Raw genomic sequence first — 13,974 nt, forward strand, 5'->3', positions numbered from 1 at the left:
TGAAGTGCAGTGATTAATAAAAAAAAACTATCTGTTAGCACCTATGAATAGCCGATGCTGTAAGTTTTTTTTGCATCACTTTCAATTACTCTCCAACTCACATGCCTGAATGTGAAGTGCAGTGATTCATCAAAAAACTGTCTGTTAGTGCCTCCGTATACCAGATGTTGTAAGCTTTTATTGCATCATTTAATTTACATTCAAGATACCATTCTAGAATGTCAAGTGCAGGGATTAATAAAAAAAATTGTCAGATTGGTCTTTGATCATATTTGCTATGATTAGGAAATTTGAGTAAGTGTTTAAACCTTACGGCCGCACCAGCTTGAGCACGCCCAATCTCATCTGACCTTGGAAGCTAAGCAAGTTTGGGTCTGGATAGTACTGAGGTGGGACCCTACCTAGGAATACCAGGTGCTGTAAGCTTTTATTGCATCACTTTAATTTACTTTCAAGCTGACATGCTCAAATGTGAAGTGCAGTGATTAATAAAAAAAACTATCTGTTAGCGCCTGGGAATAGCAGGTGCTGTAAGATTGTATTGCATCCCTTTAATTTATGTTCAAGCTATCATGTTCAAATTTGAAGTGCAGTGAATAATTAACTCAAACTATCTGTTAGCACCTGGGAATAGCAGATGCTGTAAGTTTTTGTTGCATCACTTTAATTTAATCTGCAACTGACAAGCTTGTATGTGAAGTGTACAGATTAAATAGAAATATTTTAGTACCAGGGAATAGCAGGTGCTGTAAGATTGTATTGCATCCCTTTAATTTATTTTCAAGCTATCATGTTCAAATTTGAAGTGCAGTGAATAATTAACTCAAACTATCTGTTAGCACCTGGGAATAGCAGATGCTGTAAGTTTTTGTTGCATCACTTTACTTTAATCTGCAACTGACAAGTTATATGTGAAGTGTACAGATTAAATAGAAATATTTTAGTACCAGGGAATAGCAGGTGCTGTAAGATTGTTTGCATCCCTTTAATTTATGTTCAAGCTATCATGTTCAAATTTGAAGTGCAGTGAATAATTAGTGCCTCCGTATACCAGCTCCGTATTGTAAGCTTTTATTGCATCATTTAATTACAATCAAGATAACATTCTAGAATGTCAAGTGCAGGGATTAATAAAAAAAATTGTCAGATTGGTCTTTGATCATATTTGCTATGATTAGGCAATTTGAGTAAGTGTTTAAGGCTTACGGCCACACCAGCTTGAGAACGCCCAATCTCATCTGACCTTGGAAGCTAAGCAAGTTTGGGCCTGAATAGTACTGAGGTGGGACCCTACCTAGGAATACCAGGTGCTGTAAGCTTTTCTTGCATCACTTTAATTTACTTTCAAGCTGACATGCTCAAATGTGAAGTGCAGTGATTAATAAAAAAAACTATCTGTTAGCACCTGGGAATAGCAGATGCTGTAATTTTTTTTGCATCACTTTCATTTACTCTCCAACTCACATGCCTGAATGTGAAGTGCAGTGATTCATCAAAAAACTATATGTTAGCACATTGGACTACGAGATGCTGTAAGCTTCTCTTGCATCACTTTAATTTACTGTCAAGATGACATGCTAGGATGTGAAATGCAGTGATTAATTAAAAAAACTATCTGTTAGCACCTGGGAATAGCAGATGCTGTAAGTTTTTGTTGCATCACTTTACTTTAATCTGCAACTGACAAGCTTGTATGTGAAGTGTACAGATTAAATAGAAATATTTTAGTACCAGGGAATAGCAGGTGCTGTAAGATTGTTTGCATCCCTTTAATTTATGTTCAAGCTATCATGTTCAAATTTGAAGTGCAGTGAATAATTAGTGCCTCAGTATACCAGCTCCGTATTGTAAGCTTTTATTGCATCATTTAATTACATTCAAGGTAACATTCTAGAATGTCAAGTGCAGGGATTAATAAAACAAATTGTCAGATTGGTCTTTGATCATATTTGCTATGATTAGGCAATTTGAGTAAGTGTTTAAGGCTTACGGCCACACCAGCTTGAGAACGCCCAATCTCATCTGACCTTGGAAGCTAAGCAAGTTTGGGCCTGAATAGTACTGAGGTGGGACCCTACCTAGGAATACCAGGTGCTGTAAGCTTTTCTTGCATCACTTTAATTTACTTTCAAGCTGACATGCTCAAATGTGAAGTGCAGTGATTAATAAAAAAAACTATCTGTTAGCACCTGGGAATAGCAGGTGCTGTAAGATTGTATTGCATCCCTTTAATTTATGTTCAAGCTATCATGTTCAAATTTGAAGTGCAGTGAATAATTAACTCAAACTCTCTGTTAGCACCTGGGAATAGCAGATGCTGTAAGTTTTTTTTGCATCACTTTCATTTACTCTCCAACTCACATGCCTGAATGTGAAGTGCAGTGATTCATCAAAAAACTATCTGTTAGCACCTTGGACTACGAGATGCTGTAAGCTTCTCTTGCATCACTTTAATTTACTGTCAAGATGACATGCTAAGATGTGGAATGCAGTGATTAATTAAAAAAACTATCTGTTAGCACCTGGGAATAGCAGAAGCTGTAAGGTTTTGTTGCATCACTTTACTTTAATCTGCAACTGACAAGCTTGTATGTGAAGTGTACAGATTAAATAGAAATATTTTAGTACCAGGGAATAGCAGGTGCTGTAAGATTGTATTGCATCCCTTTAATTTATGTTCAAGCTATCATGTTCAAATTTGAAGTGCAATGAATAATTAACTCAAACTATCTGTTAGCACCTGGGAATAGCAGATGCTGTAAGTTTTTTTTGCATCACTTTCATTTACTCTCCAACTCACATGCCTGAATGTGAAGTGCAGTGATTCATCAAAAAACTATATGTTAGCACATTGGACTACGAGATGCTGTAAGCTTCTCTTGCATCACTTTAATTTACTGTCAAGATGACATGCTAGGATGTGAAATGCAGTGATTAATTAAAAAAACTATCTGTTAGCACCTGGGAATAGCAGATGCTGTAAGTTTTTGTTGCATCACTTTACTTTAATCTGCAACTGACAAGCTTGTATGTGAAGTGTACAGATTAAATAGAAATATTTTAGTACCAGGGAATAGCAGGTGCTGTAAGATTGTTTGCATCCCTTTAATTTATGTTCAAGCTATCATGTTCAAATTTGAAGTGCAGTGAATAATTAGTGCCTCCGTATACCAGCTCCGTATTGTAAGCTTTTATTGCATCATTTAATTACAATCAAGATAACATTCTAGAATGTCAAGTGCAGGGATTAATAAAAAAAATTGTCAGATTGGTCTTTGATCATATTTGCTATGATTAGGCAATTTGAGTAAGTGTTTAAGGCTTACGGCCACACCAGCTTGAGAACGCCCAATCTCATCTGACCTTGGAAGCTAAGCAAGTTTGGGCCTGAATAGTACTGAGGTGGGACCCTACCTAGGAATACCAGGTGCTGTAAGCTTTTCTTGCATCACTTTAATTTACTTTCAAGCTGACATGCTCAAATGTGAAGTGCAGTGATTAATAAAAAAAACTATCTGTTAGCACCTGGGAATAGCAGATGCTGTAAGTTTTTTTTGCATCACTTTCATTTACTCTCCAACTCACATGCCTGAATGTGAAGTGCAGTGATTCATCAAAAATCTATCTGTTAGCACCTTGGACTACGAGATGCTGTAAGCTTCTCTTGCATCACTTTAATTTACTTTCAAGATGACATGCTAGGATGTGAAGTGCAGTGATTAATTAAAAAAACTATCTGTTAGCACCTGGGAATAGCAAATGCTGTAAGTTTTTGTTGCATCACTTTACTTTAATCTGCAACTGACAAGCTTGTATGTGAAGTGTACAGATTAAATAGAAATATTTTAGTACCAGGGAATAGCAGGTGCTGTAAGATTGTATTGCATCCCTTTAATTTATGTTCAAGCTATCATGTTCAAATTTGAAGTGCAGTGAATAATTAACTCAAACTATCTGTTAGCACCTGGGAATAGCAGATGCTGTAAGTTTTTTTTGCATCACTTTCATTTACTCTCCAACCTACATGCCTGAATGTGAAGTGCAGTGATTCATCAAAAAACTATATGTTAGCACATTGGACTACGAGATGCTGTAAGCTTCTCTTGCATCACTTTAATTTACTGTCAAGATGACATGCTAGGATGTGAAATGCAGTGATTAATTAAAAAAACTATCTGTTAGCACCTGGGAATAGCAGATGCTGTAAGTTTTTGTTGCATCACTTTACTTTAATCTGCAACTGACAAGCTTGTATGTGAAGTGTACAGATTAAATAGAAATATTTTAGTACCAGGGAATAGCAGGTGCTGTAAGATTGTTTGCATCCCTTTAATTTATGTTCAAGCTATCATGTTCAAATTTGAAGTGCAGTGAATAATTAGTGCCTCCGTATACCAGTTCCGTATTGTAAGCTTTTATTGCATCATTTAATTACATTCAAGATAACATTCTAGAATGTCAAGTGCAGGGATTAATAAAAAAAATTGTCAGATTGGTCTTTGATCATATTTGCTATGATTAGGCAATTTGAGTAAGTGTTTAAGGCTTACGGCCACACCAGCTTGAGAACGCCCAATCTCATCTGACCTTGGAAGCTAAGCAAGTTTGGGCCTGGATAGTACTGAGGTGAGACTCTACCTAGGAATACCAGGTGCTGTAAGCTCTTCATGCATCACTTTAATTTACTGTCAAGCTGACATGCTCAAATGTGAAGTGCAGTGATTAATAAAAAAAACTATCTGTTAGCACCTGGGAATAGCAGATGCTGTAAGTTTTTTTTGCATCACTTTCATTTACTCTCCATCTCACGTGCCTGAATGTGAAGTGCAGTGATTCATCAAAAACTATCTGTTAGCACCTTGGACTACGAGATGCTGTAAGCTTCTCTCGCATCAATTTAATTTACTGTCAAGATGACATGCTAGGATGTGAAATGCAGTGATTAATTAAAAAAACTATCTGTTAGCACCTGGGAATAGCAGATGCTGTAAGTTTTTGTTGCATCACTTTACTTTAATCTGCAACTGACAAGCTTGTATGTGAAGTGTACAGATTAAATAGAAATATTTTAGTACCAGAGAATAGCAGGTGCTGTAAGATTGTATTGCATCCCTTTAATTTATGTTCAAGCTATCATGTTCAAATTTGAAGTGCAGTGAATAATTAACTCAAACTATCTGTTAGCACCTGGGAATAGCAGATGCTGTAAGTTTTTTATGCATCACTTTCATTTACTCTCCAACTCACATGCCTGAATGTGAAGTGCAGTGATTCATCAAAAAACTATATGTTAGCACATTGGACTACGAGATGCTGTAAGCTTCTCTTGCATCACTTTAATTTACTGTCAAGATGACATGCTGGGATGTGAAATGCAGTGATTAATTAAAAAAACTATCTGTTAGCACCTGGGAATAGCAGATGCTGTAAGTTTTTGTTGCATCACTTTACTTTAATCTGCAACTGACAAGCTTGTATGTGAAGTGTACAGATTAAATAGAAATATTTTAGTACCAGGGAATAGCAGGTGCTGTAAGATTGTATTGCATCCCTTTAATTTATGTTCAAGCTATCATGTTCAAATTTGAAGTGCAGTGAATAATTAACTTAAACTATCTGTTAGCACCTGGGAATAGCAGATGCTGTACGTTTTTTTTTGCATCACTTTCATTTACTCTCCAACTCACATGCCTGAATGTGAAGTGCAGTGATTCATCAAAAAACTGTCTGTTAGTGCCTCCGTATACCAGATGTTGCAAGCTTTTATTGCATCATTTAATTTACATTCAAGATAACATTCTAGAATGTCAAGTGCAGGGATTAATAAAAAAAATTGTCAGATTGGTCTTTGATCATATTTGCTATGATTAGGCAATTTGAGTAAGTGTTTAAGGCTTACGGCCACACCAGCTTGAGAACGCCCAATCTCATCTGACCTTGGAAGCTAAGCAAGTTTGGGCCTGGATAGTACTGAGGTGAGACTCTACCTAGGAATACCAGGTGCTGTAAGCTCTTCATGCATCACTTTAATTTACTGTCAAGCTGACATGCTCAAATGTGAAGTGCAGTGATTAATAAAAAAAACTATCTGTTAGCACCTGGGAATAGCAGATGCTGTAAGTTTTTTTTGCATCACTTTCATTTACTCTCCATCTCACGTGCCTGAATGTGAAGTGCAGTGATTCATCAAAAACTATCTGTTAGCACCTTGGACTACGAGATGCTGTAAGCTTCTCTCGCATCAATTTAATTTACTGTCAAGATGACATGCTAGGATGTGAAATGCAGTGATTAATTAAAAAAACTATCTGTTAGCACCTGGGAATAGCAGATGCTGTAAGTTTTTGTTGCATCACTTTACTTTAATCTGCAACTGACAAGCTTGTATGTGAAGTGTACAGATTAAATAGAAATATTTTAGTACCAGAGAATAGCAGGTGCTGTAAGATTGTATTGCATCCCTTTAATTTATGTTCAAGCTATCATGTTCAAATTTGAAGTGCAGTGAATAATTAACTCAAACTATCTGTTAGCACCTGGGAATAGCAGATGCTGTAAGTTTTTTATGCATCACTTTCATTTACTCTCCAACTCACATGCCTGAATGTGAAGTGCAGTGATTCATCAAAAAACTATATGTTAGCACATTGGACTACGAGATGCTGTAAGCTTCTCTTGCATCACTTTAATTTACTGTCAAGATGACATGCTGGGATGTGAAATGCAGTGATTAATTAAAAAAACTATCTGTTAGCACCTGGGAATAGCAGATGCTGTAAGTTTTTGTTGCATCACTTTACTTTAATCTGCAACTGACAAGCTTGTATGTGAAGTGTACAGATTAAATAGAAATATTTTAGTACCAGGGAATAGCAGGTGCTGTAAGATTGTATTGCATCCCTTTAATTTATGTTCAAGCTATCATGTTCAAATTTGAAGTGCAGTGAATAATTAACTTAAACTATCTGTTAGCACCTGGGAATAGCAGATGCTGTACGTTTTTTTTTGCATCACTTTCATTTACTCTCCAACTCACATGCCTGAATGTGAAGTGCAGTGATTCATCAAAAAACTGTCTGTTAGTGCCTCCGTATACCAGATGTTGCAAGCTTTTATTGCATCATTTAATTTACATTCAAGATAACATTCTAGAATGTCAAGTGCAGGGATTAATAAAAAAAATTGTCAGATTGGTCTTTGATCATATTTGCTATGATTAGGCAATTTGAGTAAGTGTTTAAGGCTTACGGCCACACCAGCTTGAGAACGCCCAATCTCATCTGACCTTGGAAGCTAAGCAAGTTTGGGCCTGGATAGTACTGAGGTGAGACTCTACCTAGGAATACCAGGTGCTGTAAGCTCTTCATGCATCACTTTAATTTACTGTCAAGCTGACATGCTCAAATGTGAAGTGCAGTGATTAATAAAAAAAAGTATCTGTTAGCACCTGGGAATAGCAGATGCTGTAAGTTTTTTTTGCATCACTTTCATTTACTCTCCATCTCACGTGCCTGAATGTGAAGTGCAGTGATTCATCAAAAACTATCTGTTAGCACCTTGGACTACGAGATGCTGTAAGCTTCTCTCGCATCAATTTAATTTACTGTCAAGATGACATGCTAGGATGTGAAATGCAGTGATTAATTAAAAAAACTATCTGTTAGCACCTGGGAATAGCAGATGCTGTAAGTTTTTGTTGCATCACTTTACTTTAATCTGCAACTGACAAGCTTGTATGTGAAGTGTACAGATTAAATAGAAATATTTTAGTACCAGGGAATAGCAGGTGCTGTAAGATTGTATTGCATCCCTTTAATTTATGTTCAAGCTATCATGTTCAAATTTGAAGTGCAGTGAATAATTAACTCAAACTATCTGTTAGCACCTGGGAATAGCAGATGCTGTAAGTTTTTTTTGCATCACTTTCATTTACTCTCCAACTCACATGCCTGAATGTGAAGTGCAGTGATTCATCAAAAAACTATATGTTAGCACATTGGACTACGAGATGCTGTAAGCTTCTCTTGCATCACTTTAATTTACTGTCAAGATGACATGCTAGGATGTGAAATGCAGTGATTAATTAAAAAAACTATCTGTTAGCACCTGGGAATAGCAGATGCTGTAAGTTTTTGTTGCATCACTTTACTTTAATCTGCAACTGACAAGCTTGTATGTGAAGTGTACAGATTAAATAGAAATATTTTAGTACCAGGGAATAGCAGGTGCTGTAAGATTGTTTGCATCCCTTTAATTTATGTTCAAGCTATCATGTTCAAATTTGAAGTGCAGTGAATAATTAGTGCCTCAGTATACCAGCTCCGTATTGTAAGCTTTTATTGCATCATTTAATTACATTCAAGGTAACATTCTAGAATGTCAAGTGCAGGGATTAATAAAACAAATTGTCAGATTGGTCTTTGATCATATTTGCTATGATTAGCCAATTTGAGTAAGTGTTTAAGGCTTACGGCCACACCAGCTTGAGAACGCCCAATCTCATCTGACCTTGGAAGCTAAGCAAGTTTGGGCCTGAATAGTACTGAGGTGGGACCCTACCTAGGAATACCAGGTGCTGTAAGCTTTTCTTGCATCACTTTAATTTACTTTCAAGCTGACATGCTCAAATGTGAAGTGCAGTGATTAATAAAAAAAACTATCTGTTAGCACCTGGGAATAGCAGATGCTGTAAGTTTTTTTTGCATCACTTTCATTTACTCTCCAACTCACATGCCTGAATGTGAAGTGCAGTGATTCCTCAAAAATCTATCTGTTAGCACCTTGGACTACGAGATGCTGTAAGCTTCTCTTGCATCACTTTAATTTACTTTCAAGATGACATGCTAGGATGTGAAGTGCAGTGATTAATTAAAAAAACTATCTGTTAGCACCTGGGAATAGCAAATGCTGTAAGTTTTTGTTGCATCACTTTACTTTAATCTGCAACTGACAAGCTTGTATGTGAAGTGTACAGATTAAATAGAAATATTTTAGTACCAGGGAATAGCAGGTGCTGTAAGATTGTATTGCATCCCTTTAATTTATGTTCAAGCTATCATGTTCAAATTTGAAGTGCAGTGAATAATTAACTCAAACTATCTGTTAGCACCTGGGAATAGCAGATGCTGTAAGTTTTTTTTGCATCACTTTCATTTACTCTCCAACTCACATGCCTGAATGTGAAGTGCAGTGATTCATCAAAAATCTATCTGTTAGCACCTTGGACTACGAGATGCTGTAAGCTTCTCTTGCATCACTTTAATTTACTTTCAAGATGACATGCTAGGATGTGAAGTGCAGTGATTAATTAAAAAAACTATCTGTTAGCACCTGGGAATAGCAGATGCTGTAAGTTTTTGTTGCATCACTTTACTTTAATCTGCAACTGACAAGCTTGTATGTGAAGTGTACAGATTAAATAGAAATATTTTAGTACCAGGGAATAGCAGGTGCTGTAAGATTGTTTGCATCCCTTTAATTTATGTTCAAGCTATCATGTTCAAATTTGAAGTGCAGTGAATAATTAGTGCCTCCGTATACCAGCTCCGTATTGTAAGCTTTTATTGCATCATTTAATTACATTCAAGATAACATTCTAGAATGTCAAGTGCAGGGATTAATAAAAAAAATTGTCAGATTGGTCTTTGATCATATTTGCTATGATTAGGCAATTTGAGTAAGTGTTTAAGGCTTACGGCCACACCAGCTTGAGAACGCCCAATCTCATCTGACCTTGGAAGCTAAGCAAGTTTGGGCCTGAATAGTACTGAGGTGGGACCCTACCTAGGAATACCAGGTGCTGTAAGCTTTTCTTGCATCACTTTAATTTACTTTCAAGCTGACATGCTCAAATGTGAAGTGCAGTGATTAATAAAAAAAACTATCTGTTAGCACCTGGGAATAGCAGGTGCTGTAAGATTGTATTGCATCCCTTTAATTTATGTTCAAGCTATCATGTTCAAATTTGAAGTGCAGTGAATAATTAACTCAAACTCTCTGTTAGCACCTGGGAATAGCAGATGCTGTAAGTTTTTTTTGCATCACTTTCATTTACTCTCCAACTCACATGCCTGAATGTGAAGTGCAGTGATTCATCAAAAAACTATCTGTTAGCACCTTGGACTACGAGATGCTGTAAGCTTCTCTTGCATCACTTTAATTTACTGTCAAGATGACATGCTAAGATGTGGAATGCAGTGATTAATTAAAAAAACTATCTGTTAGCACCTGGGAATAGCAGATGCTGTAAGTTTTTGTTGCATCACTTTACTTTAATCTGCAACTGACAAGCTTGTATGTGAAGTGTACAGATTAAATAGAAATATTTTAGTACCAGGGAATAGCAGGTGCTGTAAGATTGTATTGCATCCCTTTAATTTATGTTCAAGCTATCATGTTCAAATTTGAAGTGCAATGAATAATTAACTCAAACTATCTGTTAGCACCTGGGAATAGCAGATGCTGTAAGTTTTTTTTGCATCACTTTCATTTACTCTCCAACTCACATGCCTGAATGTGAAGTGCAGTGATTCCTCAAAAATCTATCTGTTAGCACCTTGGACTACGAAATGCTGTAAGCTTCTCTTGCATCACTTTAATTTACTTTCAAGATGACATGCTAGGATGTGAAGTGCAGTGATTAATTAAAAAAACTATCTGTTAGCACCTGGGAATAGCAAATGCTGTAAGTTTTTGTTGCATCACTTTACTTTAATCTGCAACTGACAAGCTTGTATGTGAAGTGTACAGATTAAATAGAAATATTTTAGTACCAGGGAATAGCAGGTGCTGTAAGATTGTATTGCATCCCTTTAATTTATGTTCAAGCTATCATGTTCAAATTTGAAGTGCAGTGAATAATTAACTCAAACTATCTGTTAGCACCTGGGAATAGCAGATGCTGTAAGTTTTTTTTGCATCACTTTCATTTACTCTCCAACTCACATGCCTGAATGTGAAGTGCAGTGATTCATCAAAAATCTATCTGTTAGCACCTTGGACTACGAGATGCTGTAAGCTTCTCTTGCATCACTTTAATTTACTTTCAAGATGACATGCTAGGATGTGAAGTGCAGTGATTAATTAAAAAAACTATCTGTTAGCACCTGGGAATAGCAGATGCTGTAAGTTTTTGTTGCATCACTTTACTTTAATCTGCAACTGACAAGCTTGTATGTGAAGTGTACAGATTAAATAGAAATATTTTAGTACCAGGGAATAGCAGGTGCTGTAAGATTGTTTGCATCCCTTTAATTTATGTTCAAGCTATCATGTTCAAATTTGAAGTGCAGTGAATAATTAGTGCCTCCGTATACCAGCTCCGTATTGTAAGCTTTTATTGCATCATTTAATTACATTCAAGATAACATTCTAGAATGTCAAGTGCAGGGATTAATAAAAAAAATTGTCAGATTGGTCTTTGATCATATTTGCTATGATTAGGCAATTTGAGTAAGTGTTTAAGGCTTACGGCCACACCAGCTTGAGAACGCCCAATCTCATCTGACCTTGGAAGCTAAGCAAGTTTGGGCCTGAATAGTACTGAGGTGGGACCCTACCTAGGAATACCAGGTGCTGTAAGCTTTTCTTGCATCACTTTAATTTACTTTCAAGCTGACATGCTCAAATGTGAAGTGCAGTGATTAATAAAAAAAACTATCTGTTAGCACCTGGGAATAGCAGGTGCTGTAAGATTGTATTGCATCCCTTTAATTTATGTTCAAGCTATCATGTTCATATTTGAAGTGCAGTGAATAATTAACTCAAACTCTCTGTTAGCACCTGGGAATAGCAGATGCTGTAAGTTTTTTTTGCATCACTTTCATTTACTCTCCAACTCACATGCCTGAATGTGAAGTGCAGTGATTCATCAAAAAACTATCTGTTAGCACCTTGGACTACGAGATGCTGTAAGCTTCTCTTGCATCACTTTAATTTACTGTCAAGATGACATGCTAAGATGTGGAATGCAGTGATTAATTAAAAAAACTATCTGTTAGCACCTGGGAATAGCAGATGCTGTAAGTTTTTGTTGCATCACTTTACTTTAATCTGCAACTGACAAGCTTGTATGTGAAGTGTACAGATTAAATAGAAATATTTTAGTACCAGGGAATAGCAGGTGCTGTAAGATTGTATTGCATCCCTTTAATTTATGTTCAAGCTATCATGTTCAAATTTGAAGTGCAATGAATAATTAACTCAAACTATCTGTTAGCACCTGGGAATAGCAGATGCTGTAAGTTTTTTTTGCATCACTTTCATTTACTCTCCAACTCACATGCCTGAATGTGAAGTGCAGTGATTCATCAAAAAACTATATGTTAGCACATTGGACTACGAGATGCTGTAAGCTTCTCTTGCATCACTTTAATTTACTGTCAAGATGACATGCCAGGATGTGAAATGCAGTGATTAATTAAAAAAACTATCTGTTAGCACCTGGGAATAGCAGATGCTGTAAGTTTTTGTTGCATCACTTTACTTTAATCTGCAACTGACAAGCTTGTATGTGAAGTGTACAGATTAAATAGAAATATTTTAGTACCAGGGAATAGCAGGTGCTGTAAGATTGTTTGCATCCCTTTAATTTATGTTCAAGCTATCATGTTCAAATTTGAAGTGCAGTGAATAATTAGTGCCTCCGTATACCAGCTCCGTATTGTAAGCTTTTATTGCATCATTTAATTACAATCAAGATAACATTCTAGAATGTCAAGTGCAGGGATTAATAAAAAAAATTGTCAGATTGGTCTTTGATCATATTTGCTATGATTAGGCAATTTGAGTAAGTGTTTAAGGCTTACGGCCACACCAGCTTGAGAACGCCCAATCTCATCTGACCTTGGAAGCTAAGCAAGTTTGGGCCTGAATAGTACTGAGGTGGGACCCTACCTAGGAATACCAGGTGCTGTAAGCTTTTCTTGCATCACTTTAATTTACTTTCAAGCTGACATGCTCAAATGTGAAGTGCAGTGATTAATAAAAAAAACTATCTGTTAGCACCTGGGAATAGCAGATGCTGTAAGTTTTTTTTGCATCACTTTCATTTACTCTCCAACTCACATGCCTGAATGTGAAGTGCAGTGATTCATCAAAAAACTATATGTTAGCACATTGGACTACGAGATGCTGTAAGCTTCTCTTGCATCACTTTAATTTACTGTCAAGATGACATGCTAGGATGTGAAATGCAGTGATTAATTAAAAAAACTATCTGTTAGCACCTGGGAATAGCAGATGCTGTAAGTTTTTGTTGCATCACTTTACTTTAATCTGCAACTGACAAGCTTGTATGTGAAGTGTACAGATTAAATAGAAATATTTTAGTACCAGGGAATAGCAGGTGCTGTAAGATTGTTTGCATCCCTTTAATTTATGTTCAAGCTATCATGTTCAAATTTGAAGTGCAGTGAATAATTAGTGCCTCAGTATACCAGCTCCGTATTGTAAGCTTTTATTGCATCATTTAATTACATTCAAGGTAACATTCTAGAATGTCAAGTGCAGGGATTAATAAAACAAATTGTCAGATTGGTCTTTGATCATATTTGCTATGATTAGGCAATTTGAGTAAGTGTTTAAGGCTTACGGCCACACCAGCTTGAGAACGCCCAATCTCATCTGACCTTGGAAGCTAAGCAAGTTTGGGATTGAATAGTACTGAGGTGGGACCCTACCTAGGAATACCAGGTGCTGTAAGCTTTTCTTGCATCACTTTAATTTACTTTCAAGCTGACATGCTCAAATGTGAAGTGCAGTGATTAATAAAAAAAACTATCTGTTTGCACCTGGGAATAGCAGATGCTGTAAGTTTTTTTTGCATCACTTTCATTTACTCTCCAACTCACATGCCTGAATGTGAAGTGCAGTGATTCATCAAAAAACTATATGTTAGCACATTGGACTACGAGATGCTGTAAGCTTCTCTTGCATCACTTTAATTTACTGTCAAGATGACATGCTAGGATGTGA

At 36.4% G+C, this 13,974-nt stretch overlaps 12 pseudogenes; all 12 read left to right on the plus strand.

Annotated features, from left to right (window-relative positions):
* Positions 1-307: 307 nt before the first annotated feature.
* LOC145643582 (5S ribosomal RNA) lies at positions 308-426 on the plus strand (annotated as a pseudogene).
* Positions 427-1,200: 774 nt separating this feature from the next.
* Positions 1,201-1,319, plus strand: LOC145646860 (5S ribosomal RNA; annotated as a pseudogene).
* A 665-nt stretch (positions 1,320-1,984) lies between these two features.
* Positions 1,985-2,103, plus strand: LOC145646861 (5S ribosomal RNA; annotated as a pseudogene).
* Positions 2,104-3,320: 1,217 nt separating this feature from the next.
* On the plus strand, positions 3,321-3,439 carry LOC145646862 (5S ribosomal RNA; annotated as a pseudogene).
* Positions 3,440-4,544: 1,105 nt separating this feature from the next.
* Positions 4,545-4,663, plus strand: LOC145648675 (5S ribosomal RNA; annotated as a pseudogene).
* Positions 4,664-5,893: 1,230 nt separating this feature from the next.
* LOC145648676 (5S ribosomal RNA) lies at positions 5,894-6,012 on the plus strand (annotated as a pseudogene).
* A 1,230-nt stretch (positions 6,013-7,242) lies between these two features.
* LOC145648678 (5S ribosomal RNA) lies at positions 7,243-7,361 on the plus strand (annotated as a pseudogene).
* Positions 7,362-8,465: 1,104 nt separating this feature from the next.
* On the plus strand, positions 8,466-8,584 carry LOC145646863 (5S ribosomal RNA; annotated as a pseudogene).
* Positions 8,585-9,689: 1,105 nt separating this feature from the next.
* Positions 9,690-9,808, plus strand: LOC145646864 (5S ribosomal RNA; annotated as a pseudogene).
* Positions 9,809-11,464: 1,656 nt separating this feature from the next.
* Positions 11,465-11,583, plus strand: LOC145646865 (5S ribosomal RNA; annotated as a pseudogene).
* Positions 11,584-12,800: 1,217 nt separating this feature from the next.
* On the plus strand, positions 12,801-12,919 carry LOC145646867 (5S ribosomal RNA; annotated as a pseudogene).
* A 666-nt stretch (positions 12,920-13,585) lies between these two features.
* On the plus strand, positions 13,586-13,704 carry LOC145650379 (5S ribosomal RNA; annotated as a pseudogene).
* Positions 13,705-13,974: the final 270 nt, after the last annotated feature.

Source organism: Electrophorus electricus, chromosome 13 (assembly GCF_041902795.1).
Source record: "Electrophorus electricus isolate QZ-2024a chromosome 13, ASM4190279v1, whole genome shotgun sequence".
Lineage (NCBI taxonomy): Eukaryota > Metazoa > Chordata > Actinopteri > Gymnotiformes > Gymnotidae > Electrophorus > Electrophorus electricus.